The 15,335-nt window shown below is 55.4% G+C and overlaps 1 pseudogene; it reads left to right on the top strand.

Annotated features, from left to right (window-relative positions):
* The first annotated feature begins 295 nt into the window (after positions 1-295).
* LOC119295582 overlaps positions 296-15,335 on the top strand; it is a 33,202-nt pseudogene continuing 18,162 nt past the window's right edge.

The raw sequence follows: 15,335 nt of genomic DNA, 5'->3' as shown, positions 1-15,335 counted from the left end.
TGCCCTCGGCGTACCGTAGAATAAGCACGCGTTCATGGACGGTTCAACCAACCATAGAGTTTGACACGTCGATCGATTGGCCAATCGTTGACGCACTGCGACATCGCCATTAATCACCGGTGCCGCTCAAGCGCGCCTATCCTGTTCCCGGCGACAGGCTAGCTCGAAAGCGCTTGGTATAGCGCAGTGCATGCGCCGCGTGCTTCACGTGTTTCTTGGTCCACCTGAGAAATGAGTGACCTTTATCCATGTCCACATATATCCACCTGGTCCCTCTATCCCACGTAACCAAGCCCATCCCCATAGCTAGCGTCGGTCTGCGCCAACCTAGCTGGTTAAACGCGTACAGTGGAGAGGGCAATGGAGAAGAGCAAGGTACCTCTGCTGGAACCTGCTTGGCCGCCGGCGGACATTGATAGGCGGAGCAGCGCCGGGGGAGATGAAAGTGAGAAGGAGGAAGGGCTGGGGCAGCGGCTGGTGGAGGAGAACAGGAAGCTGTGGGCGGTGGCGGGGCCGTCCATCTGCACACGCTTCTCCACGTTTGGACTCACCATCATCAGCCAGGCCTTCATCGGCCACATCGGACCCACAGAGCTCGCCGCCTACGCGCTCGTCTCCACCGTCCTCATGCGCTTCAGCATCGGCGTCCTGGTAATTCGCAGCTGTTCTTTTTCTTGTTCTTCCTCTTTCGATCGCTTTGTGAATACATCGTCAATCATCGTCTGTAGAGTCATTTGATGTGCTTATTATAGTCACGTAGTGTCACTTATCGAAAGTACACTAAGCATCATGGACATGTTTGGACTGCAGATGGGCATGGCGAGCGCGCTTGAAACGTTATGTGGTCAGTCGTACGGTGCCAAACAGTACCACATGCTAGGAATCTACCTCCAACGCTCATGGATCATCCTCTTCGCCTGCGCCGTCGCCATGCTCCCCATCTACCTCTTCACCTCCCCGCTCCTCGTCTTCCTCGGCCAGGACCCTGCCATCTGTGCGGTCGCCGGCACCATCGCCCTCTGGTACATCCCCATCATGCTCTCCAGTGTCTGGTCCTACACGCTCCAGATGTACCTGCAGGCGCAGAGCAAGAACGCCATCATCACCTACCTCGCCTTCCTCAACTTCGGCATCCACCTTCTCCTCTCCTGGCTCGCCACGGCTAGGTTCCACCTCGGTCTCGCGGGGGTGATGGGCTCCAATATCATCGCCGTGTGGATCCCTGTATTTGGGCAGCTTGTCTTTGTCTTCTTCGGTGGATGCCCTCAGACGTGGACAGGGTTCTCATCAGCTGCATTCGCCGATCTCGGTGCTGCCTTCAAGCTCTCCACGTCCTCTGGTGTGATGCTTTGGTAAGCAAGAACCATTAACAACTTCACTCCCTGATTTTCAAGTTGTTCCGAGAAAGGGTTTCCCCCCGCTTTATATTATAAAGCCAACGACCAAGCATCCAACATAAGAGTACAGGCATCGAACAAATTAACAAGTCATGCTGGGGGCACAGCGGAACAAGCCCCAAAAGAAGAAGAAGACAGAAAAAGAAAGCTAATCTGGCTCGGGTGGGGGTGGCGGAGGAGGAGGTGCTGGCGAGAGGGCAGCGGCCGAAGATCGAAGGCCTGCGCTGATGCTGTCAAGGATGTCCCGATCATGCCGCTTGCTAAGCGGTCTCCAGAGCTGTAAGAGCCCACACATTTTAAAAATCGCGTCAGTCGCACAGTTGGGAATCACACGCTCAATGACAAGCTTATTGCGGGAGCACCACAAGGTCCAAACAAGGGTCCCCAAAGCCACCCAAGTGGCGGCTTTCCGGGGACCCGGGAGGCTAAATGCCTCCCCAAACAAGTCCGGGAGGTTATCGTGGCACCAGTTGCCACCCACGACCTCCCGGAAGCAACTCCATAGGAATTGAGCTGCAGGGCAACGGAAGAAAATGTGGTTGCAATCTTCCAGGACCAAACAGAGGGGGCAAAGGCCATCCCCAGAGCCACTACGCTTGCGGACCTCCATGCCCGAGGGTAATCGGCCTCGAACCCATTGCCAAAGGAAGATGCGGATCTTCAGGGGAAGTTTGATTTCCCAAAGAACGGATAATTCCACCGGTCCCGGAGTGGGTACAATTGCCTGATAAAGGGGCCTAGTTGAGAAGCGGCCATTCGGCTCAAGATGCCAAGATAGCGAGTCCGGCTCGGGAGAAGGAGAGCGGAGTGCAATACATTCGACTAGCTCGTCCCATTGTTCGTGTTCCGCCACCCCAAAGGTGCGGCGGAAGGTAACTACCCCCAAGTCTACTAGGGAAACCGCAACCGATAAGAGTGGGCGGGTGCAGATCGAAAATAATGAAGGGAAGCGCATGGCAAAAGAGCGGGGCCCTGCCCATCGATCTAGCAAAAAGAGAGTACCAGCACCGGACCCTACAGAGATCGCGGTCCCAATGCGTAGGACCGGCATCAGACGGATCACTGACTGCCAGAACTGGGACCCGCCTGTCCGAGAGGCAAAGGCCAAAGGTTGACCACGAAGGTACTTAGCGCGGATAATCTCCAGCCAAAGGCCGCCCTCCTCAGTCTGGATCCGCCAGAGCCATTTCGAGAGGAGGGCGATATTCATCCGCTTGGATGAGATGACCCCAAGACCACCCTGGTCCTTAGGCTTACAGATTTCAGACCACTTCACCATGTGGTATTTCTGTTTATTATTCTCGCCGGCCCAGAAGAACCGAGAGAGGATTTTGGCTACCTCCTGATGGAGGGATTCATGTAAACTATAGAATCCCATGAGATACATCAGGAGGCTAATAAGGGAGGAATTCATCAGAATCACTCTAGCGGCCTTGGATAGCCATCTCCCCTGCCAAGGCTCCATCCGTGGTTGGAGCCTGGCAACTATAGGGCGGAAATCTTTCTCTAGTAGACGGTTATCACTAACCGACAAGCCAAGGTAAGTAGTCGGAAATGACCCCAACCGACAATTCAAGCGGTTGGCAATGTGCTGGGCTTCCGACGGTGAGTACCTGAGCACCATGACCTCACTTTTGGCAAAGTTGATCGTGAGGCCCGACATCTCCTGAAAACAAAGAAGGAGAAATTTGAGGTTTCGGATATCCTCATCCGAACCCTCTACCATCATAATGGTGTTGTCAGCATATTGGAGATGGGTCAGGCCTCCATTGGCCACAAGATGGGGGCAAATCCCCCTGATGTGGCCTGCCTGCCTTGCCAAATCAAGAATCGAGGCTAACGCATCAACCACAAGGTTGAAAAGGAAGGGGGAAATCGGGTCCCCTTGACGGACACCTTGTCCCGTAGTGAAATAGGGCCCAATTTCCCCATTGATATTAACGGCAGTACGACCGCTCGTCACAAGCTGCATCACCCGAGCCACCCAATGGGGGTCGAAGCCATGCTTAAGCAATACTTCCCGAAGGAAGGACCAATGGACGGTATCATATGCTTTGTGAAAGTCGATCTTGAAGAACACCGCACGAAGGTGTTTGGTCTTGACCTCATGAATGATTTCATGGAGGATAAGGACCCCGTCAAGAATATATCTACCTTTCGTGAAGGCCGATTGGTTCGGGTGGTGAATCCGAGGAGCGATCAGGGCCGCCCTAGTGGCGTACCCTTTGGCCAGAATCCGAAATATCACATTAAGGACGGTGATGGGGCGGAACTGCCTAATGTCGGCAGCTCCGGGGACTTTAGGAATCAGGGAGATGATCCCATAGTTGAGACGAGACATGTCCAATGTCCCCCTGGCGAAGTCCCTAAATAATTCCAGGATGATCTCCTTGACCATCGGCCAGAAGGCCTGGCAAAAACGGACTGGAAGCCCATCGGGGCCTGGGGCCGAAGCCGGGTTCATCGATTTAACGAACGCTTCCACCTCTGCGGCATCAAATGGGTCCAACAATGCCGCATTCTCCGCCGGGGAAACTAGCTTGTCATGTGACCAAATATGGTCGGCCAGAGCGACACCGCCCCTGGCACGGCCCATAAATAACGACTTATAAAATTCATCCACCAAGGCGCGAATCGCTGGTGGATCCTGAAACAGATGGCCGCCCTCCCATAAAAGGGGGATGGAGCAACGTCTCCTGCGGCCGTTGGCGATCGCCTGGAAGTAAGCTGTATTAGCATCACCAAACAGTACCCATTTTATGGATCCGCGTTGGCGCCAAAATTCTTCCTCCTTAGAGTAGATCTCCATGAGGGACTCTTCCAGGTTGTATCTATAGGCCCATTCCTCAGCGGAGATCCCTGAGGTATCAGCGCGCAGGTCCAGCGCGCGGATTTCTTCGAGAAGGGAAGCCTTTTGGACCCGAAGGTCCCGCCCAACATTGGCACCCCACCCCTTCATGAATTGCCTAGAGCGCTTGGACAGGTGATGCCACTCATCAAGGAGCGACATCGCCCTATGGGGTTCCACTAAAGCCGAGGCCCAGTGGGACTGGACGGCGGACATGAAGCCCGGCTGTCGAAGCCAAAAGGTTTCGAAACGAAACCGCGGTGGGGGGCGAGGCCTCTCATCACGAGAGGACAAGAGAAGGGGTACATGGTCCGACCCGATGCGCGTAATGGCCTGGAGAGAGGCTAGGGGGAACCGCAACTCCCAGTCGGGGGAGACAAATACTCGATCAAGCACACTAAGGGTTGGGTTAACATGTCTATTGGTCCAGGTGTATCTCGCCCCAACCCTATCTAACTCGAGCAGCCCTAAGTCTGCTACCCAGTCGTTGAAACGACGGATTTCCGCGAGGTCAACCCCTGCGTTGCTCTTCTCCTCCGCTGAGCGAAGGAGGTTGAAATCTCCACCAACCACAACCGGAAGCGTCGCGGAGGCAATCTTAGTGTGGAGTTCGTCCAGGAAGGCAGCCGACCTACTATGATCGGCAGGGCCATAGACCACAATAACCTCCCATTTGAAGTTAACATCACGCTCCCACAGCTCCATACTAACAAAGTGGGATCCACGATCCATGGATCCCACCTCAAAGGTGGCATCCTTCACACCTAGAAGGATCCCACCGGAGTGTCCAGCCACTCCACTAGACGGTAACCAATGCCAGGCGAATAAGTGACGGCTCAAGCGCTCAAGCTCGGCCAAAGAAAAATCCAGCCGCAGCATTTCCTGAATCGCAACCACATCCACAGATTCGTCGCGCATGTAATCAATCAGTTGCCTACGGCGGCTATCATGGCCGAAACCCCATAGGTTCCAGAATAACGCACGCATAACTATTCGCAAACAGGGTCCTCCAGGGACCCCACTATGGAGTTGGCACTCAGGGCACGGCGTAACTGACCAGTCCGCGAACGGGTCCGGCCACGGACCTCCTCGGGGGCTAGGTCCCGAGTCGATGAACTATGCGTCGGGCGCGGAGTCGGGGGTGTTATTTCATCGGCCGCAGCCGCCGCACGAGCCCGAGCTGCCGCAAGCCGCCCCTCCAAGACCTCCTTGGCCTGAAGGGAGGCAATTTGTTCTAAGGGGGGACCTTTCTCCCCCTAGAAAACTATGGCGGAATCCGCTGCGACTTCCGCTAAGTGACCCAACGGAACGCCCGCAAGGGCCGAAAAGGAAGTATCCTCAAACATCACATCCTCATTGCGGAAAGGAGCCGGTGTAGGGTGGGAAGATGGACCTGCATCAAGGTTCCGCGCCGCGGCACGGAGGGAAGCCTTCTCCACAACGGTAGGGGAAGAACCCACCAGGGGGGTCGCCGACCCGAGCCGCGCACTCTTCTAAGCCAACGTCGCCGGAGTGGAAGTCGACCGCGGGCGCCGCTTGGCCGCGGGAGGGCGGGGAGGGGCGACCCGCGCCAAGGGACCCGAAGCCGGCACCGGTCCGGAGAGCTCGGGCAGGGTCGGTGGCATGATGAGGACAGTGCCGGACAGTTCCTGGGGCGGGGCAGGAGAGGAGGGACGGGGAGAAGATGCTGGGATCACCTCCATGCCCACGCTGCTCGTGTCGCTAACGCCACCGTCAGAGGACGAGACCTGCATGGCACCAGGAGGTATGGAAGCCACCTCATCAAGCATGGCAGCGATTGCCGCGATGTCCTCCTTCCCCTCACTCGAAGCATCCGCGGGGAGGACCGGGGTGATGGTCTTGCTGCGAGCCGGAGGGACCGCCGCATCAGTCCGAGGCAAGGCACCACGGTCCTCCTCGGATTCTTCGTCCGAGCGCTCCCACGCCGGGGAACGGCTCCAGGGGTGGTGGCGCAGATCGCACCCAGAGGGGGGGTCACCATCACCCTCACGGCCCGGGTCGTCCTCCGGGTCGGAACCATCCACGGGGTCCACAGGGGAAGCGGACAGTGCCTCTTCGACGGAGACGCAGAGATCGTAACCAGCATCGTTGAAGAACATCCTGAAGGTCATCTGGAGCTTGGATGGGTCCGGGGACTTGAGCTGGACACGCACAACCGGCCCCTTGAGCAGCGAGAGAGGATCAATCGTCACAATCTTGCCCAGGAGCAGGGACATGCCCCGGATAGCCCCCTCCACATGAGCAATGGGAGGAAGCCCACGAATCTGAACCCACATGGTGGAGAGGGAGGCCACGGCGAGGGGATCCACTGATGGCACCGATATGCGCACCTTCAGTTGATGAAGAGCTAGGGCCAACTCCGCACTGTGAGTGCCGTAGCGAAGGCTGACAGGATCAGGGAAGACAGCGGTGAACTCCCGATCAGAAATGGGAGCCACCTCCCAGTCCCAATCCGGGTTGAACAGGTGGCGAAGCTCTTCATCAATGATCCCCGGGGACGCCATCTTGCCGTCAAGGACGGAGATGAGAGCAGTCAGGAAGGGGGAAGCTGCCGGCACTGGGAGATCCATCTGGAAGAAGCCCAAATCATCGAGAGCGTAGCCAAAGAGGCCAAGGACCCCTGTTGACGGATGATCAGGGCAGAGCGCGGCGGGGTGGTCAGCGCGCTTGCACTTGAAGCAAGCGGGCGGCAGAGTGCAGTCGACCTGGCAATGCCCCTCCTCCCCGCAATTGAAGCACGTCACCACCGGGGCCGGTGGACGGGGAGTTCCCGCCGTAGGCACAATGGGGGGGTTGGAGATGGAGGATGCCGGGGCGGATGCGGCTGCGGCTTGCTGATTCGCGGCGCGTTTCTTCTTATTCGCAAAGGCACCACGTCCATTGCGGTTGTTGGGGCCAGGAGGCGGAAAGTGCGCCTGAGGACGCGGGGGATCGTAGTGCCGCGGGGGTATGCCTTAGAGCGGCCGGAACGCACTGGAGAGCGGGAACAGCGAGGTGGAGACCGGCGGTCCCGGTCATGGCCACGTCCGCGCCATTGCTCCGGCGAGCGGTCCCGTGGGTCAGCACCACGCCGCCCCCCATCAGACGCGGACGCCGCCCCCTTGCCCTTGAGCATCGAGTCGTGGAGCTCGGCCTCCCGGCGAGCCCCATCCGACGAGGGATGGCGCGAGGCTTGGGCCGCCCCACTATCGCGGCTATCGGCAGGCCGCTTGGGCCGAGGGGCGCCGTCACCTTGCTCGCGAGCCATGGCGGAAGGGACCCGAGAGGGCGAGCGGGAGGGCAGGGAGGGAGGGGATGGCGGCGGAGATGGGATCGGGGTGGGGAGGGGAGGAGGTGGGTCGAGCCCTAGCGAGAGGGCAGGGGCGAGCTCTAAGAGCGGCCCGACCGCCTGTGCCAGGGAAAGAGGCAGTCCAGCAAGGGCAGGCCGAACGGCAGAGGCCCGGGACGGCCCAGGTTCCCCGCCTCCCCCCACAGGCCCAGAGAGCGGGCCACAGGAAGGCCAAACCACCGAAATCGACGGCCCACCTAGGCCCAGCCCACCACCCGACCGAGGGAGGGGAGGGAATAGGGTTTCCCCCTAGGAAACCGGGGCGCCGCCGCCGGCGAGGCATCGCCCACCGAAGACGCCGATGGCCGGAAAGGCCGAAACTTGCGGCCGCGAGGGACAACCCCGGACGAGGTCGCGCCAGTCAAGCCACCCGCAACCGACGTCGGAGGGAACGAAGAGACGACCGCCGAGGAGGCGCGCCAAGAAAGCGTCGTGATGGAGTCATGTACCTAGGGTAGGGTCACAGACCTGATCTAAGTACCCTGCCCAAGGACACCCTTAGAAGAGGTCACCTTCCAGTCGACCAACGAGGGACCCACTCGACTGACTTGAAGGACTCGACCACGAAGACTCACTCGACTACCAGGAGTTCAAAAGGCACTCTGCACTGCAACGGCCTGTAGTTAAGTAGACTTTATGGTAGTTAAGACACTTTATGTGGGACGTTACCAGTAACGCCCCGGACTTAATGTCCCTTAAACCCTTCATTACGTGGGCTGGCTGGGGTCCTGGCGCACTCTATATAAGCCACCCCCCTCCACAGGCAGAAGGGTTCGGCACCCTGTAACTCATATACACACAATCCACTCGACCGCCTCCGGGCTCCAAGACGTAGGGCTTTTACTTCCTCCGAGAAGGGCCTGAACTCGTACATCTCTTGTGTTTACAACTTCTCCATAGCTAGAACCTTGCCTCTCCATACCTACCCCCACTCTACTGTCAGACTTAGAACCACGACAGTTGGCGCCCACCGTGGGGCAGGTGTTTTTAGCAATTTTGTGGAGAAGTTGCGATTCTTCCGAGTACTTTCATCATGGTGGCTGCTGGAGTTTTGGTCGAGGGTCGAGAGATCCGTCTCGGCGCTCTCACCTTCATCGCCGACGACTCCTCCTGGCTCCAGGAGGCTCCACTCGACGTTGATGCGCTCCCCGTCCGCGGTGCGACGCATTTTCACGCATGTGTCCGCGGTGTTCTACTGCGGCAACCGTCGACCCCGTATCGGTCGACATCCCCATCGACCACCCTCCCGGTCTCCCGCCAGCGCAAGCGCTCGGGCCGGTCGAGGATTCAGCGGTGGGTGAGGCACGCGGTAGCTCGCCAGACGGCCACCACCCAAGTTGCGGCAATCGAGCTCGACGAATCTCTCTACGGCCTGTTTGATCTGTCGACTGGCTCCGTAGAGACCGCATCCGAGTGCGATAGCAGTGATCTAGCGGCGGAAATCATGATGGTCGACGGGCCCCACAGTCCCCCTGGCTTCGCCCGTGATGGTGGAGCAGGCGACGGAGGCGACCCCGCACGAGACCACGAAGAGTACCAGCCCGAGCCACTCGACTCTCTGCAAAGAGAAGAACTTCGCCGCAGGAACGTGGATGTCCTGCGTACTCCCGAGGCTCGCGCCTTGGAGGAGGCACGTTTGGCCAATTTGGCCGAACGCACTCGACTGGAGAATCTTCAGCGAGCACTCGACGAGCGCGCGCGGCAACGAGTTCCCGACACCAGTCGACGTCAACTCTTCCCGCCGACTCAGTATATCGAACCCCAATCCAGAATTTGGCAGCTGCGACCCGTATAGCAGAGTCCATCCAGCCCTCTCAGTCGGAAGCTGGCAGAGGCTTGATGCAGATCAGGGATCTGCTCCGGGAAGCAGGAGATCAGAATTCGGCCATGTCGCAGTCGCGCAACAGAATTCACAGTCGATCCGTCGCTGCGAATACGGTTCAGTCGGCTCACAGTCCCAGATCGCCTCCGCGGCGTGAAGGGCGCGAGAATCTACGAGACCAATATGGTGACCGACTCGACCGAGATGATAGGCATCGAGTGCCCAATTCCCCTCCGAGGGGTGGGTCTTACGCTCCTCGGCAGCAAGATGACAGACGTCAGCTCAGTACGGGGCGAAGAGTTCCAGTCCACCCCAGAGAACCAGGCTTCGACGCGCGATCCATTATCGTGCAAGGTTTGGTCGACCGGAACAGAGCCCATCGAGGCGGACTCGACAGAGATGCGCCCACAAGCAGTCGAGTGCATGTTTCTGGTCCTGAATGTTTCAGCAGAGCTATCAGAGCCGCAGTTATCCCTCCCAATTTCAGGTTGGCAACAGGAGTCAGCAAGTTCACTGGTGAGTCTAAGCCTGAAACTTGGCTTGAGGACTACCGAGTGGCGGTTCAGATTGGTGGTGGGAACGACGAGGTGGCCATGAAGCATTTGCCCCTCATGCTGGAAGGTTCTGCCAGGGCATGGTTGACTCAATTACCTCCTAGCAGCATTTACACTTGGGAAGATCTGTCCCGAGTGTTCATCAGAATGTTTGAAGGAACTTGCAAGCGACCGGCTGGACTGACGGAGTTGCAAGTCTGCGTGCAGAAGACCAATGAGACTCTCAGAGAGTATATTCAGAGATGGATCACTTTGCACCATACTGTGGAGAATGTGTCTGATCATCAGGCAGTCTGCGCCTTTAAAGATGGCGTCAAGAACAGAGAATTGAGTTTGAAGTTTGGTCGAACCGGTGACATGACCTTGAGTCGGATGATGGAGATTGCTACCAAGTACGCCAACGGCGAAGAAGAAGACCGACTCCGAAGCGGCAAGCACAAGCCGAGTCAGTCGGAAAAGGGAAACGCCAGTCGGAAAAAGAAGCGGAAGGCTGAACCGGCAGCTCCTGGAGAGGCTCTGGCCGTGACTCAGGGAAAGTTTAAAGGGAAACCAAAAGGATCCTGGAACCCTAAGAAGGTAAAGGATAAAGAAGGGAACGACGTGATGGATATGCCGTGTCACATCCACACGAAGAAAGACGAAGAGGGGAATATCATCTACCCGAAGCACACCACTCGCCAATGTCGACTCCTGATCCAACAGTTTCAGGGAAAACAATCTAATAACAAGGAGAAGGAGTCGGACAAGGCCGAAGACAAGGAGGACAGCGAGGAAGGATATCCGCATATCAACTCTACTCTGATGATCTTTGCAGATGTGGAGAGCAAGAGTCGATTGAAAGTTATTAACCGTGAGGTGAACATCCAGCAAAAGCAAATTATCTGAAATGGTCCCAAACACCCATCACCTTCGACCAATCTGATCACCCGACTCATATTGCCACCCCTGGGAGGCAAGCTTTGGTGGTCGATCCAGTTGTTGAAGGCACTCGACTGACAAAAGTGCTTATGGACGGTGGTAGTGGGCTGAATTTGCTGTATGCAGACACACTGAAAGGAATGGGCATTCCGATGTCCTGACTGAGCACCAGTAACATGAGCTTTCATGGAGTTATACCAAGAAAGAAAGCCGAGTCACTCGGCCAAATAGCTCTGGACGTGGTGTTTGGCGATTCGAAACATTTTCGCAAAGAGAAGTTGGCGTTCGAGGTCGTGGATTTTCAGAGTGCATATCATGCCATTTTGGGGAGACCAGCTTATGCACGGTTCATGGCTCGGCCATGTTACGTGTACCTCAAATTGAAGATGCCCGGCCCCAAAGGAGTGATCACTGTCACCGGTGATCGGAAAAAGGCAGAAGAGTGCTTCCAGAAAGGCTCAAAGATTGCTGATTCCCAGGTGACGGCGGTCGAGTTCGAAGAATACAAGCAAAATGCAGATCCGAGTGACTTGCTGCGATCCAAGAAACCCGCCACAGAGTCTGCATTTCAGTCGTCCGGTGAGACGAAGCCTGTACACATTCACCCGACCGACCCCGATGCAGCTCCGACCCACATCTCCACAACACTCGACCCGAAATAGGAAGAAGCGCTCATCCAGTTCCTCCGTGAGAACTGGGACATTTTTGCATGGAAGCCCGCTGACATGCCAGGTGTTCCCAGGGGACTGGCTGAGCATCGCCTAAGAGTCGACTCATCTGCAAAACCAGTCAAAGAGCATCTTCGGCGGTCCGCCGTCCAGAAGAGAAAAGCCATTGGTGAGGAAGTGGCTCGACTGTTGGCGGCAGGATTTATCCGAGAGATATACCACTCCGAGTGGCTCGCTAATGTCGTCATGGTTCCTAAGAAGGACAAATCACTCCGAATGTGCATTGATTTCAAGCACATCAACCGGGCCTGCCCGAAAGATCATTTTCCTCTCCCTCGCATAGATCAAATTGTTGACTCGACTGCGGGATGCGAGAGACTGTCTTTTCTAGACGCCTACTCCGGGTACCACCAGATCCGTCTGTATGGACCCGACGAGGTAAAAACAGCTTTCATCACTCCATTCGGGTGCTTCTGCTATATCACCATGCCATTCGGCCTCAAGAATGCCGGAGCCACATTTATGCGAATGATTCAGAAGTGTCTACTCACTCAAATCAGTCAGAATATGGAAGCGTATATGGATGATATCGTCGTCAAGTCATGAAAAGGTTCCGACCTGCTCGCTGACCTCGCCGAAACATTTGCCAACCTCAGAAGGTATGATATCAAGCTCAATCCATCAAAGTGCACATTTGGAGTTCCTGGTGGCAAGTTACTCGGTTTTCTCGTTTCCGAACGAGGAATCGACGCTAATCCAGAGAAGATCGGCACTATTCTCCGAATGAAACGCCCTGTGCGAGTGCACGATGTCCAGAAGCTTACTGGATGCTTGGCCGCATTAAGTCGATTCATCTCACGACTCGGTGAAAAGGCATTGCCTCTTTACCGACTGATGAAGAAGGCAGACAAGTTCGAGTGGACTCCAGAAGCTGATGCAGCGTTTGCCGAGCTAAAAGCTCTGCTCTCCACCCAGCCGGTGCTTGCTGCTCCAATCAGCAAAGAGCCTCTGTTGCTCTATATCACAGCCACAGGACAAGTCGTCAGTACTGTGCTTACGGTCGAGCGGGAAGAAGAAGGAAAAGCTCTCAAAGTTCAGCGCCCAGTGTATTATTTGTCTGAAGTCTTGACTCCATCCAAGCAGAGATATCCTCATTATCAGAAGCTTGTGTATGGAATATACATGACCACAAAGAAGGTTGCTCATTATTTCTCTGATCATTCCATCACAGTCGTCAGCGACGCTCCACTATCAGAGATTTTGCACAACAGAGATGCAACTGGTCGAGTGGCTAAATGGGCGATTGAACTTCTTCCCCTTGATATCAAGTTTGAGGCAAAGAAAGCCATTAAGTCCCAGGCAATAGCAGATTTCCTCGCCGAGTGGATTGAACAGCAGCAGCCGACTGAAGTTCACTCGGAGCATTGGACCATGTTCTTTGACGGCTCTAAGATGTTGAATGGTTCTGGTGCTGGGGTTGTCCTGGTTTCCCCCAGAGGAGATAGGCTCAGATATGTGCTCCAGATTCACTTTGATTCCTCCAACAATGAGGCAGAGTACGAGGCCCTCTTATACGGATTGCGCATGGCCATTTCACTCGGCGTCCGTCGCCTGATGGTCTATGGCGACTCGGATTTAGTGGTCAACCAAGTGATGAAGGAGTGGGATGTGAGAAGCCCAGCCATGACTGGATACTGCAGTGCAGTGAGGAAGCTGGAAAAGAAGTTCGAGGGGTTGGAGCTCCATCATATACCCCGACTGAAAAATCAAGCAGCTGATGATCTAGCAAAGATAGGTTCCAGGAGAGAAGCCATTCCGAGTGGTGTGTTCTTGGAGCATATACACACTCCGTCAGTAAAAGAAGATCCTTTCACCGAAGAAGCTCCACAGCCCAAGAGTGCCACAGATCCGACTGAGGTTGAAGTCCCAGCAGTGGTCGACTTGGTCATGGAGATCTTGGTGGTCATTCCCGATTGGACAGTTCCATATATCGCATATATCCTGAAAAAAGAGCTCCCGGAGGATGAGGAAGAGGCTCGACAGATCGTCCGTCGATCTAAGGCCTTTACCGTAATCAAAGGACAGTTATACAGAGAAAGCGCGACTGGAGTTGGTCAGAAGTGCATAACGCCAGAAGAAGGTCGAATCATCCTTAATGATATTCACTCGGGGACCTGCGGTCATCATGCGTCCTCTCGGACTATCGTGGCCAAAGGAGATAGTAGATAAGTGCGAGGGATGTCAGTTTTACTCGAATATGTCGCACAAGCCTGCATCAGCCCTGAAGACCATTCCACTCGTCTGGCCTTTCGTAGTATGGGGGTTGGACATGGTCGGTCCTTTGAGAACAGGGCAAAGTGGCTTCACACATGTGCTGGTGGCAGTCGACAAGTTCACCAAGTGGATTGAGGCTAAACCAATCAAGAACCTTGACGCCGGTACTGCTGTTAGCTTCATCAGGGAACTAATATTCAGATATGGATTCCCTCACAGCATCATTACGGATAATGGGTCGAACTTTGACTTGGAGGAATTCAGAGATTTCTGTAACTCTCAAGGCACACGAGTCGGCTACGCTTCAGTCGCCCATCCGCAGTCGAATGGACAAGCGGAGCGAGCCAATGGCCTGATTCTCAAGGGATTGAAACCCCGACTGATGCGTGATCTCAAGCATGCAGCTGGAGCTTGGGTCAACGAACTTCCCTCAGTGCTTTGGGGACTGCGGACCACACCTAATCGGTCGACCGGAAGAACTCCATTCTTCTTGGTCTACGGAGCTGAAGCAGTCTTGTCGAGTGATCTTCTCCACAATGCTCCTCGAGTTGAAATCTACAACGAAGCAGAAGCTGAACAAGCGCGGCAGGACGCAGTCGACCTTTTAGAGGAAGAAAGGGAGATGGCTCTGATCCGGTCGACCATCTACCAACAAGATTTGCGTCGTTTCCACGCCAGAAATGTGAGAGGTCGAGCCTTCCAAGAAGGAGATTTAGTTCTCCGAGTGGATCAGAAGAAACAACACAAGCTTGCTCCTTCTTGGGAAGGACCCTTCATCGTCACCAAAGTTCTTCACAACGGGGCGTACCGTCTTTACAACGTCGAGCATAATATCGACGAGCCCCAAGCTTGGAACGCGGAACTACTCCGCCCATTTTACACTTAAGTTTTATCGCTCGGATGAGTTGCAATAAAGTACTTCTGTAGTTCATGGACCTCAAAATAATAGTGTCATAGTTCCTCCATAATTTTTGTCACTTTTTATTTTGTCCAATAAAATCCCCCCTCAGTGGGTGACTTAGCCGCGAATCTGTTCCGCCTAAGTTTGTAAAAAATCCTACCGAGTGGTGAGCCAGACTCCCACTCGAAGGCTTAGCTGCGAATCCGTTTCGCCTAAGTTATCAAAAATCCTACCGAGTGGTAAGCCAGACTTCCACTCGGAGGCTTAGCTGCAGTCCAAGTACTCGCCTAAGTTATCAAAATCCTACTGAGTGAAGAGCAAACCTCTCACTCGGAGGCTTAGCTGCAGTCCAAGTACTCGCCTAAGTTATGAAAATCCTACCGAGTGGTAAGCCAGACTTCCACTCGGAGGCTTAGCTGCAGTCCAAGTACTCGCCTAAGTTATCAAAATCCCACCGAGTGAAGAGCAAACCTCTCACTCGGGGGCTTAGCTGCAGCCCAGTGCTCGCCTAAGATATAAAAATCCTGCCGAGTGAAGAGCAAACCTCCCACTCGGGGGCTTAGCTGCAGTCCAAGTACTCGCCTAAGTTATCGAAATCCTACCG

Source organism: Triticum dicoccoides, chromosome 4B (assembly GCF_002162155.2).
Source record: "Triticum dicoccoides isolate Atlit2015 ecotype Zavitan chromosome 4B, WEW_v2.0, whole genome shotgun sequence".
NCBI lineage: Eukaryota > Viridiplantae > Streptophyta > Magnoliopsida > Poales > Poaceae > Triticum > Triticum dicoccoides.
This window is presented reverse-complemented; position numbering and strand designations above follow the sequence as displayed.